The sequence below is a fragment of the Oncorhynchus keta genome, chromosome 12 (genome assembly GCF_023373465.1).
Source record: "Oncorhynchus keta strain PuntledgeMale-10-30-2019 chromosome 12, Oket_V2, whole genome shotgun sequence".
NCBI lineage: Eukaryota > Metazoa > Chordata > Actinopteri > Salmoniformes > Salmonidae > Oncorhynchus > Oncorhynchus keta.
This window is the reverse complement of record NC_068432.1, coordinates 55,723,456-55,741,959: the sequence shown is the minus strand read 5'-3', so window position 1 is coordinate 55,741,959 and position 18,504 is coordinate 55,723,456. Positions and strand designations below refer to the sequence as shown.

Genomic DNA, 18,504 nt, shown 5'->3' with positions numbered 1-18,504 from the left:
CAGGACAGGATCCAGGACAGGGTTGTTGTGTGTATATCCAGGACAGGGTTGTTGTATGTATAACCAGGACAGGGTTGTTGTATGTATAGCCAGGACAGGGTTGTTGTATGTATAACCAGGACAGGGTTGTTGTGTGTATAGCCAGGACAGGGTTGTTGTATGTATAACCAGGACAGGGTTGTTGTATGTATAACCAGGACAGGGTTGTTGTGTGTATAGCCAGGACAGGGTTGTTGTGTGTATATCCAGGACAGGGTTGTTGTGTGTATAACCAGGACAGGGTTGTTGTGTGTATATCCAGGACAGGGTTGTTGTGTGTATATCCAGGACAGGACAGGGTTGTTGTGTGTATAGCCAGGACAGGGTTGTTGTATGTATAACCAGGACAGGGTTGTTGTGTGTATATCCAGGACAGGGTTGTTGTATGTATAACCAGGACAGGGTTGTTGTGTGTATAGCCAGGACAGGGTTGTTGTATGTATAACCAGGACAGGGTTGTTGTGTGTATATCCAGGACAGGGTTGTTGTGTGTATAGCCAGGACAGGGTTGTTGTATGTATAACCAGGACAGGGTTGTTGTGTGTATAGCCAGGACAGGGTTGTTGTATGTATAGCCAGGACAGGGTTGTTGTGTGTATAGCCAGGACAGGGTTGTTGTGTGTATAGCCAGGACAGGGTTGTTGTGTGTATAACCAGGACAGGGTTGTTGTGTGTATAGCCAGGACAGGGTTGTTGTATGTATAGCCAGGACAGGGTTGTTGTGTGTATAGACAGGACAGGGTTGTTGTGTGTATAGCCAGGACAGGGTTGTTGTGTGTATATCCAGGACAGGGTTGTTGTGTGTATAGCCAGGACAGGGTTGTTGTATGTATAGCCAGGACAGGGTTGTTGTGTGTATAGCCAGGACAGGGTTGTTGTGTGTATATCCAGGACAGGACAGGGTTGTTGTGTGTATATCCAGGACAGGGTTGTTGTGTGTATAGCCAGGACAGGGTTGTTGTGTGTATAGCCAGGACAGGGTTGTTGTGTGTATAGCCAGGACAGGACAGGGTTGTTGTGTGTATATCCAGGACAGGACAGGGTTGTTGTATGTATCCAGGAATTGTGTACAGATCTTTGCGAATTGGAGATGTGCATTAACGTGCTAAAACATGAGGTGATGGAGGCGGATGGATGGCACAAAAATGGGCCTCAGGATCTCGTCACGGTATCTCTGTGCATTCAAATTGCAATCGATAAAATGTAATTGTGTTCTCTATTCATCCCTCCTCCTCTTCCTCAGCCCCGCTCTGCTCATCATCATTATCTATCCATCCCTCCTCCTCCTCCTCTTCCTCGGCCCCCGCTCTGCTCCTCATCATTCTCTATTCATCCCTCCTCCTCTTCCTCAGCCCCGCTCTGCTCGTCATCATTATCTATCCATCCCTCCTCCTCCTCCTCTTCCTCGGCCCCCGCTCTGCTCCTCATCATTCTCTATTCATCCCTCCTCCTCCTCCTCTTCCTCAGCCCCGCTCTGCTCATCATCATTATCTATCCATCCCTCCTCCTCCTCCTCTTCCTCGGCCCCCGCTCTGCTCCTCATCATTCTCTATTCATCCCTCCTCCTCCTCCTCTTCCTCAGCCCCGCTCTGCTCATCATCATTATCTATCCATCCCTCCTCCTCCTCCTCTTCCTCGGCCCCCCTCTCTGCTCCTCATCATTCTCTATTCATCCCTCCTCCTCTTCCTCAGCCCCGCTCTGCTCGTCATCATTATCTATCCATCCCTCCTCCTCCTCCTCTTCCTCGGCCCCCCGCTCTGCTCCTCATCATTCTCTATTCATCCCTCCACTTCAACCCTCATCCAAATTCTGTTTCACTTCTCTCCTTTGTGAAGTAATAAATAAAGGTGTTATCTTTCATCTCTACGCTACACGGGTCGTTCACAACTGAAGCTGCAACCCACTCCACCCTCATTCTCCCGACATCTAGGTCGCTGGTCATGCTCTGCTCCACCTCAAATGTGTTTAGATCCAATCTATTGGCCATCCTCTCAGCTCTACGGTCCTTTCAGACACTGCTAATCAAAAAGCTACATTAGTTGGAGAGTATTAAAACACATTTGCATATGGCCGTGGGTGTTGTTCATTACAGCACCTTATCATACGTAAACAATAGGAGGCACTCGGCAGACCGGAATTGGGTCAGACTCTCTAGTACGCGTCTCTATCGTTTCGTATGACCTGCGTTCGGGTTCGACGCAAAGCAATCATTCAAATTTGATCATACAAATCCAACTGCATCATGCGTGGTTGGGTTCTACATACAAACATACCTAGCATGGAATATAATCACAGCGTGGTTGGGTTCTACATACAAACATACCTAGCATGGAATATAATCACAGCGTGGTTGGGTTCTACATACAAACATACCTAGCATGGAATATAATCACAGCGTGGTTGGGTTCTACATACAAACATACCTAGCATGTAATATAATCACAGCGTGGTTGGGTTCTACATACAAACATACCTAGCATGTAATATAATCACAGCGTGGTTGGGTTCTACATACAAACATACCTAGCATGTAATATAATCACAGCGTGGTTGGGTTCTACATACAAACATACCTAGCATGTAATATAATCACAGTGTGGTTGGGTTCTACAGTGTGGTTGGGTTCTACATACAAACATACCTAGCATGTAATATAATCACAGTGTGGTTGGGTTCTACATACAAACATACCTAGCATGTAATATAATCACAGTGTGCTTGGGTTCTACATACAAACATACCTAGCATGTAATATAATCACAGTGTGGTTGGGTTCTACATACAAACATATCCTAGCATGTAATATAATCACAGTGTGGTTGGGTTCTACATACAAACATATCCTAGCATGTAATATAATCACAGTGTGGTTGGGTTCTACATACAAACATACCTAGCATGTAATATAATCACAGTGTGGTTGGGTTCTACATACAAACATACCTAGCATGTAATATAATCACAGTGTGGTTGGGTTCTACATACAAACATACCTAGCATGTAATATAATCACAGTGTGGTTGGGTTCTACATACAAACATACCTAGCATGTAATATAATCACAGCGTGGTTGGGTTCTACATACAAACATACCTAGCATGTAATATAATCACAGCGTGGTTGGGTTCTACATACAAACATACCTAGCATGTAATATAATCACAGCGTGGTTGGGTTCTACATACAAACATACCTAGCATGTAATATAATCACAGCGTGGTTGGGTTCTACATACAAACATACCTAGCATGTAATATAATCACAGCGTGGTTGGGTTCTACATACAAACATACCTAGCATGTAATATAATCACAGTGTGGTTCAATGGGTTCTACATAGTCTGATGGCCAAACATACCTGGTGCATGTAATATAATCACAGTGTGGTTGGGTTCTACATACAAACATACCTAGCATGTAATATAATCACAGTGTGGTTGGGTTCTACATACAAACATACCTAGCATGTAATATAATCACAGTGTGGTTGGGTTCTACATACAAACATACCTAGCATGTAATATAATCACAGTGTGGTTGGGTTCTACATACAAACATACCTAGCATGTAATATAATCACAGTGTGGTTGGGTTCTACATACAAACATACCTAGCATGTAATATAATCACAGTGTGGTTGGGTTCTACATACAAACATACCTAGCATGTAATATAACCACAGTGTGGTTGGGTTCTACATACAAACATACCTAGCATGTAATATAATCACGGTGTGGTTGGGTTCTACATACAAACATACCTAGCATGTAATATAATCACAGTGTGGTTGGGTTCTACATACAGCAGCATACCACCCTGCCTACCACTGCTGGCTTGCTCTGAAGATAAGCAAGGTTGGTCCTGATCAGTCCCTGGATGGGATACCAGATGCTGCTGGAAGTGGTGTTGGAGGGCCAGTAGGAGGCACTCTTTCCTCTGGTATAAAGAAAATATCACACTTCCCTGTGTAGGGTGCCATCTTTCGGATGGGACGTTAAGCGGGTGTCCTGACTCTCTGAGGTCATTAAAGATCCCATGGCACTTATCATAAGAGTAGGGGTGTTAACCCTGGTGTCCTGGCTAAATTCCCAATCTGGCCCTTATATCATCACGATCACCTAATAATCCCCAGTTTACAATTGGCTCATTCATCCTCTCCCTTGTAACTACTCCCCAGGTCGTTGCTGTAAATGAGAACGTGTTCTCAGTCAACTTCTATTACATATGTAACATAATCACAGCAGGGTGGTTGATTCTGTTGCTCAGTACGCCGTGCTTTATTGCAATGGCACATGAGACTTTCCACTAATCATAAACTCACTTTTGTGATATTCCTTACATGCATTTAGAAGTATATACAGTGCCTTGCGAAAGTATTCGGCCCCCTTGAACTTTGCGACCTTTTGCCACATTTCAGGCTTCAAACATAAAGATATAAAACTGTATTTTTTTGTGAAGAATCAACAACAAGTGGGACACAATCATGAAGTGGAACGACATTTATTGGATATTTCAAACTTTTTTAACAAATCAAAAACTGAAAAATTGGGCGTGCAAAATTATTCAGCCCCCTTAAGTTAATACTTTGTAGCGCCACCTTTTGCTGCGATTACAGCTGTAAGTCGCTTGGGGTATGTCTCTATCAGTTTTGCACATCGAGAGACTGAAATAATGTTTGAAGCCTGAAATGTGGCAAAAGGTCGCAAAGTTCAAGGGGACCGAATACTTTCGCAAGGCACTGTATATATATTCAAATGAATCGTTGTTTTCAATCTTTATATATTATAGTTTTCTTCATCGTGTCCCTTTTCCCTGGTACCGTATATTATTTTTGGAGGCAGTTCAATGCCAGCAACTACCTGTCATCACGTCATCTGGCTCAGAGGATCTTCCCTCGGAGACGAGGCCATTCACCCAAACTATTTAATGAAATGTCATATTGAATTCCCTTTGTCGTTCATTCAGATAACGCCTCTACTCGATTGAAATCTAGTTTACGAAAGTTCAAATCAGGGTCTGCTCGTTTGGCTTCATCCAGTAAGCATAACATAATTCACTTTTGTTTTCTAGTCTATGGGCAATAGTGGGAATGAATAGACACGTAGCATCATCAGCATAGCATCTCATTATTCTCCTCTTTCCGATTAACCATGTGTGGAATGTGATTCATCTATTTACCCTATGACCTATGACCTATAAGCACGCTTGCCGTTTAACACATGGGTTCACTCTTGCAATTATCACCTTCCTGTCTCTCAACCAATCAAAACGGGTGTATTTACATGTCAAATTACCCATGTTCTCTCAGGACAACCTCTCCCTCCTCAACGTCAGCAAGACAAAGGAGCAGAGTCGTGGATTACAGGAAAAGGAGGGCCGAGCGCCACCCCCCATCCACATCGACGGGGCTGTAGTGGAGCGGGTGGAGAGCTTCAGGTTCCTCAGTGTCCACATCACTAAGGCTCTATCGTGGTCCACACACACCAACACAGTCCTGAAGAGGGCATGACAATGCCTCTTCCCCCTCAAGAGACTGAATAGATTTGTCACGGGTCCTCAGATCCTCAAAAAAGGTTCTACAGCAGCACCATCGAGAGCATCACCACCTTGTATGGCAACTGCTCGATATCCGACCACAAGGCGCTACTACGGCCCAGTACATCACTGGGACCAAGCTTCCTGCCATCCAGGACCTCTATACCAGGCGGTGTCAGAGGAAGGCCCTAAAAAAAGTTCTGCTACGGCACGGCAAGCGGTACCAACGCACCTGCATGGGGCTACCTGCCATCACATCATCTGTCTCCGAGGATCTTCCCTCTGAGACGAGGCCATTCCCCAAACTAATAAAAATGTTTCATTAGGTCTTTGTTGTTCATTCAGTTAAGACTCAATTGAAATACAACACCGCCTAGAAAAAGGTGTGTATTTTACACTGTTTTCAGAAAAGTTTTCATACCCCTTGAATAATTCCACATTTTGTTGTGCTGTAGCCTGAATTCAAAATGGATTCAATTATATGTTTTTCTCACTGATCAACACAGTACCTCATAATAACAAAAGTTAAAACGTGTTATTAGAAATTTGGGAAAATGTATTGAAAATTAAATATACAAATTTCAATGACATAAGTATTCACAATACATGTTAGAATCACCGTTGGCAGCGATTACTTACAGTCTTTCTGGGTAAGTCTCTAAGAACTTTGCACACCTGGATTGTACAATATTTTCACATTATTCTCGTTAAAATTCTCCAAGCTCTGTCAAATTGGTTGCTGATCATTGCTAGAAAGCCAGTTTCAAGTATTGCCATAGATTCTCAAGCCTATTTAAGTCAAAACTGTAACTAGGCAACTCAGGAACATTCAAATGTCATCTTGGTAAACAACTCCAGTGTATATTTGGCCTTGTGTTTTAGGCTATTGTCCTGCTGAAAGGTGAATTCATCTCCCAGTGTCTGTTGGAAAGCAGACTGAACCAGGTTATTGTCCTGCTGAAAGGTGAATTCATCTCCCAGTGTCTGTTGGAAAGCAGACTGAACCAGGTTATTGTCCTGCTGAAAGGTGAATTCATCTCCCAGTGTCTGGTGGAAAGCAGACTGAAACAGGTTACTGTCCTGCTGAAAGGTGAATTCATCTCCCAGTGTCTGGTGGAAAGCAGACTGAAACAGGTTACTGTCCTGCTGAAAGGTGAATTCATCTCCCAGTGTCTGGTGGAAAGCAGACTGAAACAGGTTACTGTCCTGCTGAAAGGTGAATTCATCTCCCAGTGTCTGTTGGAAAGCAGACTGAATCAGGTTTTCCTCGAGGATTTTGCCAGTACATAGCTCTAGTCCATATGTTTTTAAAGACTACTTAGTCCTAAATCTGTCAGTGAAAAGCACGCAGACAAAACCGGCCTTTCCTAATAACCCAAAACCAATCGTGGGAAAACACAGGTTAGAAAGCAAAATGTCTCTGAAAAGAGAAGACTCTAATCTGTCTGCTCTAGGCTAACAAATATTTGGTCAACTTCCAAATAGGCCCTGGAGAGAGAGAGGCTTTTGGCGCGAGCGCAACGGACATTACCGGCGAGTGAGTCAGTGGAACTGGGAAGCCTTTTTAGGGACTATAATTTCCCCCTCCTATTGTGCAATATGTATCTCCACGTACAGTGGACTAGACTATTGATGGATTCAAGACAATGTCGTGTTTATTGATCTCAGATTCTCAATTTGTCAAAGTAGCCTGTCATTTCCATTATTTGTGCGGTTATTATTATTATTAAAAAAGATTCTGCTCAAGTTTCCAGTAAAATGAGGTAGAATTTAAAAAAATGTAAATAAATTCCTGGAACTTTTAGTAGAAATGTTCCCCATGTGCCACTTCCGTAAGCACCTCTACTCTACTGCTCTATGTTACTAGGTAAATGTTACTAGGTAAATGTTACTAGGTAAATGTTACTAGGTAAATGTTACTAGGTAAATGTTACTAGGTAAATGTTACGAGGTAAATGCGATGCAACACTTCATTATATATATATATATTTAAATGTCTTATTTAACGAGGCAAGTCAGTTAAAAGTACATTATTTACAATGACTACCAAACCAGGCCTACCCCGGTCAAACCCGGCCTACCCCGGACGACCTCGGCCTACCCCGGCCAAACCAGGATGACACCGGCCAAACCCGGACGACCCCGCCTAACCCGGACGACCCCGGCCTACCCCAGCCTAACCCCGGCCAAACCCGGCCTACCCTGGCCTAACCCGGACGACCCCGGCCAAACCCGGACGACCGAGGCAAGTCAGTTAAAAGTACATTATTTACAATGACTACCAAACCAGGCCTACCCCGGTCAAACCCGGCCTACCCCGGACGACCTCGGCCTACCCCGGCCAAACCAGGATGACACCGGCCAAACCCGGACGACCCCGGCCAAACCCGGACGACCCCAGCCTACCCCGGACGACCCCGGCCTAACCCCGGACGACCCCGGCCTACCCCGGCCAAACCCGGACGACCCCGGCCTACCCCGGCCTAACCCGGACGACCCCGGCCGAACCCGGCCGACCCCGGCCTAACCCGGACGACCCCGGCCAAACCCGGACGACCCCGGCCTAACCCGGACGACCCCGGCCTACCCCGGCCTAACCTGGACGACCCCGGCCTAACCCAGACGACCCCGGCCTAACCCAGACGACCCCGGCCTACCCCGGCCTAACCCAGACGACCCCGGCCTAACCCAGACGACCCCGGCCTACCCCGGCCTAACCCGGCGAAACCCGGAAGACGCTGGGCCAGTTGTGCTCAAAGCCATTCCATGAGCGCAGCATTTATTATATTTCAGTCCCAATCAGTCGTCCATGACAACTACATCATAAACAACAGAGTAGGGCTGGCTAATAAGTCCTTAATTCTGGGGTCATGCTCAGGTAAAACAAGTTGGATAATCTGTACTTCCATATTTCCACGTCTAATTCCTGAAGATCAAGAGGTATTACAATGACTGGAATTCTGATAACTTTGGTTTTTATAGTAAATATATAATTTAATCATATTATTATAATGCATTAGAAAGTGATTGGTTAGAAGAAGGCTACATAACCAACACATAAAGTACATTGTAACATCCATATATGGCCAGCTATGTAAACTTTGACAGTGATTTATCCTGCAATAGATGTCGTTCAATTGGTAACATACACTTTTGGCTTCTTCTAATGCCTCTTAAAGGGAAAGTAATCTAAAAGTAACTGCATGTAATCAGATTACATTACTGATTTGGGGTAATCCAAAAGTTACTGATTACTATTTCGGACAGGTAACGAGTTACTGTAACAGATTACATTTAGAAAGTAACTTAGCCAACAATGACCACTGATTAAATTGTCATTTTTGCAGATAATTTTGTTTTAGCTAGTACTATGTCAATATTTATCTTTAGAAATTAGCATGGCATTTAGCCAATTAATATAATGCAGTTTTGGATTTTATCCTCCCCCGTCTCAAAACCACATGGTTTAGACCATTTTAAATTTTACAGAGAGGTTCTCCCACTCCGACCTATGATTGAGACAATGCACGAACTCACAAAAAATTGTTGCTGTCCTTTATGAAATTAACCGGTTCATGGAAAAATGACCAAATACACTTACTGTTTAAAAATATTAAAGCAAAACAACCAAAACTATTTCTTATGGTAAACCTGAACAATCCGTATAATCTATGAATGATTCTAAACACCAATCGGCAGTTGAATCCACTCCGGTACAATTACATCTTCTACAGCGCTTTTAGTAACAATGACCCAGCACATTACATTGGTTGTCACTCAACTGGTAAAGTCTATGACAACGCAAGCAGCTGAATGCTAAAGGTGCTGTACAGATCTATCTTATTAAAACAGGGATAAGGCCTACCTCTGGTTGGCACTAGCAGCTGTGTCTCCCGCCCTGTGAACAACAGGGATAAGGCCTACCTCTGGTTGGCACTAGCAGCTGTGTCTCCCGCCCTGTGTACAACAGGGATAAGGTCTACCTCTGGTTGGCACTAGCAGCTGTGTCTCCCGCCCTGTGTACAACAGGGATAAGGTCTACCTCTGGTTGGCACTAGCAGCTGTGTCTCCCGCCCTGTGTACAACAGGGATAAGGTCTACCTCTGGTTGGCACTAGCAGCTGTGTCTCCCGCCCTGTGTACAACAGGGATAAGGTCTACCTCTGGTTGGCACTAGCAGCTGTGTCTCCCGCCCTGTCATACGCAGTTACATACATAAAGTTCAATAGGCTACTGACCTGAAGGAAATTATGTCACAACTGATACAAGGTATTTTCAGAATAAGACTATATGAGTTACAACATTATTGAAACGGTCATTTGTAACGTTTCAATCGGCTTAATTTGGACCGATGTACCAGTACCTTAACCATTGGTTTGGGCTCCCAGGGACCGATGTACTGGTACCTTAACCATTGGTTTGGGCTCCCGGGGACCGATGTACCAGTAACTTAACCATTGGTTTGGGCTCCCAGGGACCGATGTACCAGTACCTTAACCATTGGTTTGGGCTCCCGGGGACCGATGTACTGGTATCTAAACCATTGGTTTGGGCTCCCAGGGACCGATGTACCAGTAACTTAACCATTGGTTTGGGCTCCCGGGGACCGATGTACCAGTAACTTAACCATTGGTTTGGGCTCCCAGGGACCGATGTACCAGTACCTTAACCATTGGTTTGGGCTCCCAGGGACCGATGTACTGGTATCTAAACCATTGGTTTGGGCTCCCAGGGACCGATGTACTGGTATCTAAACCATTGGTTTGGGCTCCCGGGGACCGATGTACTGGTATCTAAACCATTGGTTTGGGCTCCCAGGGACCGACGTACCAGTACCTTAACCATCGGTTTGGGCTCCCGGGGACCGATGTACTGGTATCTAAACCATTGGTTTGGGCTCCCGGGGACCGATGTACCAGTACCTTAACCATTGGTTTGGGCTCCCGGGGACCGATGTACCAGTACCTTAACCATTGGTTTGGGCTCTTAAACATTTGAACTGTGGGTGAATCGTTACACCTCTTTTTATTAAGTGATGAATCAAAACTTGAAATTCCGTTAGCAAATCGTTAATGGAATTTCGGAAAATAACAGACTGTCTGTAATTGACTTAATATGAAATCAGAGTAGTGACAAACTACAGTTAGGTTTCCACGCTTTTCACAGTGCAGTACAATACAGCGAACCTGATTGGTCGGATTGGACTGTGCATACAGCGAACCTGATTGGTCAGATTGGACTGTGCATACAGCGAACCTGATTGGTCAGGTTTAGTAATTCATATTTTATTGGGATCCTCAATTACAGTCTTCCTGGGGTCCAAACAGGAAACAAAACAACACATAAAAATACCTAATAATGCACATGACAGCACATCATTTCCTGCCTCTGCCTCCCGCTTCAGAAACAGGAGATGGTTCCTGTTCTACGAGCCGTTCCAGCTCCCACAAGTCAATGCTTCATGCAAAGGCCCCCCATCTACACATTTACAATCCATAATACAGTGGCAATTACAATACAACATATATATCACATTGTCTGTGTGTCTCTTCAAGTCAAGGCTTGTGCACAAGGCCACCCACCCACATAATAAAGAGTCCATTACAACACAAACATGGCCGTGTCTCTTCACAGTCCTGTTGTGGGCAGTAAAGGTGTTATTTTATCAGGGGTTTTTATCTGGTTTTATTGCTATCTTGAGCTACCTCGGGCGGCAGAGAGTTCCATGTAGTCATGACTCTATTTAATACTGTGTGTTTCCCAGCCAATGCTTTTAGTTTTTTTTAGATATTTAGCAACAGACTATTGCTAGTTTATTACCCAGAACGGTTGAGTAGAGCACAGTTCAGTACTGTAGAGTAAATCACAGTTCAGTAGTGTAGGGTAGAGCACAGTACAGTACTGTAGAGTAAATCACAGTTCAGTAGTGTAGGGTAGAGCACAGTACAGTACTGTAGAGTAAATCACAGTTCAGTACTGTAGAGTAAATCACAGTTCAGTAGTGTAGAGTAGAGCACAGTTCAGTACTGTAGAGTAAATCACAGTTCAGTACTGTAGAGTAAATCACAGTTCAGTAGTGTAGAGTAAATCACAGTTCAGTAGTGTAGAGTAGAGCACAGTTCAGTACTGTAGAGTAAATCACAGTTCAGTACTGTAGGGTAGAGCACAGTTCAGTACTGTAGAGTAAATCACAGTTCAGTACTGTAGAGAAAATCAGTTCAGTACTGTAGAGTAAATCACAGTTCAGTACTGTAGAGTAAATCACAGTTCAGTACTGTAGAGTAAATCACAGTTCAGTACTGTAGAGTAAATCACAGTTCAGTAGTGTAGAGTAGAGCACAGTTCAGTACTGTAAAGAAAATCACAGTTCAGTACTGTAGAGTAAATCACAGTTCAGTAATGTAGGGTAGAGCACAGTTCAGTACTGTAGAGTAAATCACAGTTCAGTAGTGTAGAGTAGAGCACAGTTCAGTACTGTAGAGTAAATCACAGTTCAGTAGTGTAGAGTAAATCACAGTTCAGTACTGTAGAGTATAGCACAGTTCAGTACTGTAGGGTAGAGCACAGTTCAGTACTGTAGAGTAAAGCACAGTTCAGTACTGTAGAGTAAATCACAGTTCAGTACTGTAGAGTAAATCACAGTTCAGTACTGTAGAGTAAATCACAGTACAGTAGTGTAGAGTAAATCACAGTTCAGTAGTGTAGAGTAGAGCACAGTTCAGTACTGTAGAGTAAATCACAGTTCAGTACTGTAGGGTAGAGCACAGTTCAGTATTGTAAAGTAGAGTTCAGTACTGTAGAGTAAAGAAACGGAACTATACTCTACTGTAGAGTAAAGGAACTGAACTATACTCTACTGTAGAGTAAAGAAACTGAACTATACTCTACTGTAGAGTAAAGAAACTGAATTATACTCTACTGTAGAGTGAAGAAACTGAACTATACTCTACTGTAGAGTAAAGAAACTGAACTATACTCTACGGTAGAGTAAAGAAACGGAACTATACTCTACTATAGAGTAAAGAAACTGAACTATACTCTACTGTAGAGTAAAGAAACTGAACTATACTCTACTGTAGAGTAAAGAAACGGAACTATACTCTACTATAGAGTAAAGAAACTGAACTATACTCTACTGTAGAGTAAAGAAACTGAACTATACTCTACTGTAGAGTGAAGAAACTGAACTATACTCTACTGTAGAGTAAAGAAACTGAACTATACTCTACTGTAGAGTAAAGAAACGGAACTATACTGTACTGTAGAGTAAAGAAACGGAACTATACTCTACTATAGAGTGAAGAAACTGAAATATACTCTACTGTAGAGTAAAGAAACTGAACTATACTCTACTGTAGAGTAGAGTAAAGCACAGGTGGTGTATAATATCACAAACAAAGTACTAGGGGAGTGAATTGATGTTAACTTCAGCTGTCAGCTAGCGAGTTAAGTTAGCCTACAAAATGGGAAGCTACTGGTATTTTCTTTCATTGTAAAGTGTTGTAAAGCCTGTATGGACATTGTTTTGCGAACAGTAATTCAGTTTTAAAAAATGTCTACATGCTGTGTCGCATTATTTAAATGTGTTAACTTGTGTGCATCATGACTGGGGAGCTAACATGATGGAGCCAAAACTTCCAGTGGAGGCTAGCAGTGACTTGGTGAAGCTAACATGATGGAGCCAACACTTCCAGTGGAGGCTAGCAGTGACTTAGTGAAGCTAACATGATGCAGCCAACACTTCCAGTGCAGTCTAGCAGTGACTTAGTGAAGCTAACATGATGGAGCCAAAACTTCCAGTGGAGGCTAGCAGTGACTTAGTGAAGCTAACATGATGCAGCCAACACTTCCAGTGCAGTCTAGCAGTGACTTAGTGAAGCTAACATGATGCAGCCAACACTTCCAGTGGAGGCTAGCAGTGACTTAGTGAAGCTAACATGATGGAGCCAACACTTCCAGTGGAGACCTAGCAGTGACTTAGTGAAGCTAACATGATGCAGCCAACACTTCCAGTGGAGTCTAGCAGTGACTTAGTGAAGCTAACATGATGCAGCCAACAATTCCAGTGGAGGCTAGCAGTGACTTAGTGAAGCTAACATGATGCAGCCAACACTTCCAGTGGAGGCTAGCAGTGACTTAGTGAAGCTAACATGATGCAGCCAACACTTCCAGTGCAGTCTAGAAGTGACTTAGTGAAGCTAACATGATGCAGCCAACACTTCCAGTGGAGGCTAGCAGTGACTTAGTGAAGCTAACATGATGCAGCCAACACTTCCAGTGCAGGCTAGCAGTGACTTAGTGAAGCTAACATGATGCAGCCAACACTTCCAGTGGAGGCTAGCAGTGACTTAGTGAAGCTAACATGATGCAGCCAACACTTCCAGTGCAGGCTAGCAGTGACTTAGTGAAGCTAACATGATGCAGCCAACACTTCCAGTGGAGGCTAGCAGTGCCTTAGTGAAGCTAACATGATGCAGCCAACACTTCCAGTGGAGGCTAGCAGTGACTTAGTGAAGCTAACATGATGCAGCCAACACTTCCAGTGTAGGCTAGCAGTGACTTAGTGAAGCTAACATTATGCAGCCAACACTTCAAGCGGAGGCTAGCAGTGACTTAGTGAAGCTAACATGATGCAGCCAACACTTCCAGTGGAGGCTAGCAGTGACTTAGTGAAGCTAACATGATGCAGCCAACACTTCCAGTGGAGGCTAGCAGTGACTTAGTGAAGCTAACATGATGCAGCCAACACTTCCAGTGGAGGCTAGCAGTGACTTAGTGAAGATAACATGATGCAGCCAACACTTCCAGTGGAGGCTAGCAGTGACTTAGTGAAGCTAACATGATGCAGCCAACACTTCCAGTGGAGGCTAGCAGTGACTTAGTGAAGCTAACATGATGCAGCCAACACTTCCAGTGGAGGCTAGCAGTGACTTAGTGAAGCTAACATGATGCAGCCAACACTTCCAGCGAAGCCTAGCAGTGACTTAGTGAAGCTAACATGATGCAGCCAACACTTCCAGTGGAGGCTAGCAGTGACTTAGTGAAGCTAACATGATGCAGCCAACACTTCCAGTGGAGGCTAGCAGTGACTTAGTGAAGCTAACATGATGCAGCCAACACTTCCAGCGAAGGCTAGCAGTGACTTAGTGAAGCTAACATGATGCAGCCAACACTTCCAGTGGAGGCTAGCAGTGACTTAGTGAAGCTAACATGATGCAGCCAACACTTCCAGGGGAGGCTAGCAGTGACTTAGTGAAGCTAACATGATGCAGCCAAGACTTCCAGCGGAGGCTAGCAGTGACTTCGTGAAGCCAACATGACGTAGCCAACACTTCCAGTGCAGGCTAGCAGTGAGTAAGTGGTGTTGTTTCATTGCAGTTTTTGTGGAGGGGAGAATTCATTTTCAAAAGCATAATTGTGTTACTGTTGAATTGCCATACACCCATAAGAGAGTTCCAAACCGCTTGTTTTCTGTTTAGCCCCTCCCACTCAAGCCCCTCCCACTCAAGCCCCTCCCAGACAGTCATAGTTCAATTCTAGAAATTGATATTTGCTAAGAAACTTTTTTTTTTTTACCATTTTAATTGAAAAATCAATCAAATGTATTTATAAAGGTCTTTTTACATCACATGATGTAACTGAGTAAGGTCCTTAATTGTTGCCCAGAAATGATTTGATATTGAGATATAAACGGCTGCATTGGCCCATTTTAAAGGCGCTTAGTTCAGTCTGAATTAAATGTGCTTAGTTCAGTCTGAACAGTGTTTATATGTGCTTAGTTCAGTCTGAACAGTGTTTATATGTGCTTAGTTCAGTCTGAAAGGTGTTTATATGTGCTTAGTTCAGTCTGAAAGGTGTTTATATGTGCTTAGTTCAGTCTGAACAGTGTTTATATGTGCTTAGTTCAGTCTGAACAGTGTTTATATGTGCTTAGTTCAGTCTGAACAGTATGTATATGTACTTAGTTCAGTCTGAAAGGTGTTTATATGTGCTTAGTTCAGTCTGAAAGGTGTTTATATGTGCTTAGTTCAGTCTGAACAGTATGTATATGTGCTTAGTTCAGTCTGAAAGGTGTTTATATGTGCTTAGTTCAGTCTGAACAGTATGTATATGTGCTTAGTTCAGTCTGAAAGGTGTTTATATGTGCTTAGTTCAGTCTGAACAGTATGTATATGTGCTTAGTTCAGTCTGAAAGGTGTTTATATGTGCTTAGTTCAGTCTGAATTAAATGTGCTTAGTTCAGTCTGAACAGTGTTTATATGTGCTTAGTTCAGTCTGAAAGGTGTTTATATGTGCTTAGTTCAGTCTGAACAGTATGTATATGTACTTAGTTCAGTCTGAAAGGTGTTTATATGTGCTTAGTTCAGTCTGAAAGGTGTTTATATGTGCTTAGTTCAGTCTGAACAGTGTGTATATGTGCTTAGTTCAGTCTGAACAGTATGTATATGTGCTTAGTTCAGTCTGAAAGGTGTTTATATGTGCTTAGTTCAGTCTGAACAGTATGTATATGTGCTTAGTTCAGTCTGAAAGGTGTTTATATGTGTCGATGTGCTGTAGCCTATAGGCAGTGTGTTCCCGACATTCCAAAGTACCCAACCTAAAGAAAGAAGTTGCCAAGTAGGGGGGTTAGTAGTCACTATTTGAATAGCCAGCTGGAGCTTATAGAACACAATGTTGTAGCCTAGAGCTTGTCCAGCCTTCATTGATTAATACACAGCACAATACACATGCATTACTAATCTAGCCAATTAGAAGAAACTAAGGATCACTACAAGACATCATGAATTCACCCTCCACACTGAAAATGAGGCTGTCAATGTGTGTGTGTGTGTGTGTGTGTGTGTGTGTGTGTGTGTGTGTGTGTGTGTGTGTGTGTGTGTGTGTGTGTGTGTGTGTGTGTGTGTGTGTGTGTGTGTGTGTGTGTGTGTGTGTGTGTGTGTGTACAACTGCATGAATGTGTAACAAGGGGAGCAACATCTACAAATTCTCGGGCTATGGCGGTGATGTGGGCTCTGTAGGGCTTTCCATCCATCCATAGGAGCTGTCGATAGCGGAAGTATGTTCCCTATACATAGTAAACTACTGTTGACCAGGGCCCATAGGAAATGACACAGCGTGATGATGTGCCCATGTGAACTCACTGGCCAGATACGTTAGCTGATCCAATAGAGCTGAGTGAATTCAATCTCTTTTGATGGGGGATTTCCACATTGTTGTTGAAAATCACCCGAATTGCTTTATTGCATCGACACACATCAATATCATTATAGGCCTGATGTGTACCTACACACCAACTAGAAGGGCCACAGCCCGTAGGGCATCGTGTGCAATCACATTGGGGTAAAGATGATCGGGAGATCACGCATCAGGATCTTAAAGTAGGAGTGCTGATCTAGGATCAGGTCTCGCGTGTTCATATATTCATTTTTATCCTAAAAATCAGCACTGCTCCTAAAACCGGACAACGACAACAACAACAAAAGGGGGACAAAAACAACTAGGCTGCATCACCATGTCCCCGCTAATGGCGAACATATTATGTCTGTTTAGGATGTTATAGGCTCTCACACAACTCGTGATGTAAAAGTCAACACGACGACGGTGTGGTAATGAGACAGCCATCACCTCACGGTCCTAAATGACTTCCAGAGGTAGGTGTTTGTCTGAGTCCACGGTTCCTCGCTGGTCAAAATGACCCTCTGAGGACCATGCCAGTAAGTAGTAGCCTGTCCTCCATCCACAACGCTTCCCTCTCCAGCTTTGACCATTGAAACAACGTGACGCTGTAGTGAAACACACATGTAACGGGCTGCCAGAAACACGCTGCGGCTCCACACATGACAAAACCACTTGTCCTTTACAGCAGGAGCCTATCGACCGTGGACGATGTCAGCAACAATAGACAACAGTTGAATTGGCGAATAGCAACCAACCATTCCGCGTATTTCTCACCCGTGGGTCAATGTGCAACCGACTGCATCACGGACAACTTACCGTGTGATTAAAGTATATTCCAAATTAAGTCAATCAAAGGGAAAGGAAAGAAAGGACAAAGTCATGCTACTCCATCGTATTGTCCGAGTGCTCCAGCGTGTACTTTGAGACGGGTGATCAGAAAGAGAGGACGTGAAGGGGATGCTATGAATCGGAGGCGGGGACAAGGCGTGTTTTTACCACTGAGAACCCACTCAGGCGTTATAATGAGCTTTCATACAGCGTCCCCCGCGATCAACGGGGACTGAGGTCTCATCCACCCGGAATTAGTCTTTATTTTTTACAAACTGGGGTTTTTTGGCGGAGTCACAACCCGTGTATCACCTGTACACCTGTCCGTTTACTGACTACTTGGCGAGAAGGTTGGGGATGAATCCACCACCAGCCCAAGCCAATAGGATAGAACCTCAAATACTCTACTATTAGTCCAATCTCCAAACATCATTTTCACAATTTCTTGACTATAATAATATCGTAAGGAAGGCAGGGAGCAGGTCTCGAACCCTCGATCTTCTAACCTAAAGTCCAGCGCGCCATCGACTGTACCCTAAAGTCATGCTCAAGCGGCAGAGTCGATATCCGCGCTTATAAACCCAGGGATCGTTAAAATATAAACTGTGATGGTTTATACTACAATACGAACTTTGATGGCTTGAAATGTTGAGGCTACACTCAATAGTTTTTTTTTCCCGTTTTTATATCAAAATATTGTCCACCATACACTTCTGCCCAAGTGTAGTTATCCCGGGGAGGAGGTTGTATCAAAGGTAACCTAATGTAGCATTAAATAAAAGGCATTTCATTCCTTCTGGTCCTGGTTCAACCAATCCAATAAACGTGGAGGAGGAGTTAAGATTGAGTACCTCCTTGTTATTAACGGACACACTCTTCACGCCACTTCGATACAAAGTGATTTTCATAGCAGGTTAGGAGTGCA

General features: G+C 43.7%; 1 pseudogene; it reads right to left on the bottom strand.

Annotated features, from left to right (window-relative positions):
• The window catches only part of LOC118382393 (phospholipid phosphatase-related protein type 1-like), a 198,521-nt pseudogene extending 180,807 nt beyond the window's left edge, over nt 1-17,714 (bottom strand).
• Nucleotides 17,715-18,504: the final 790 nt, after the last annotated feature.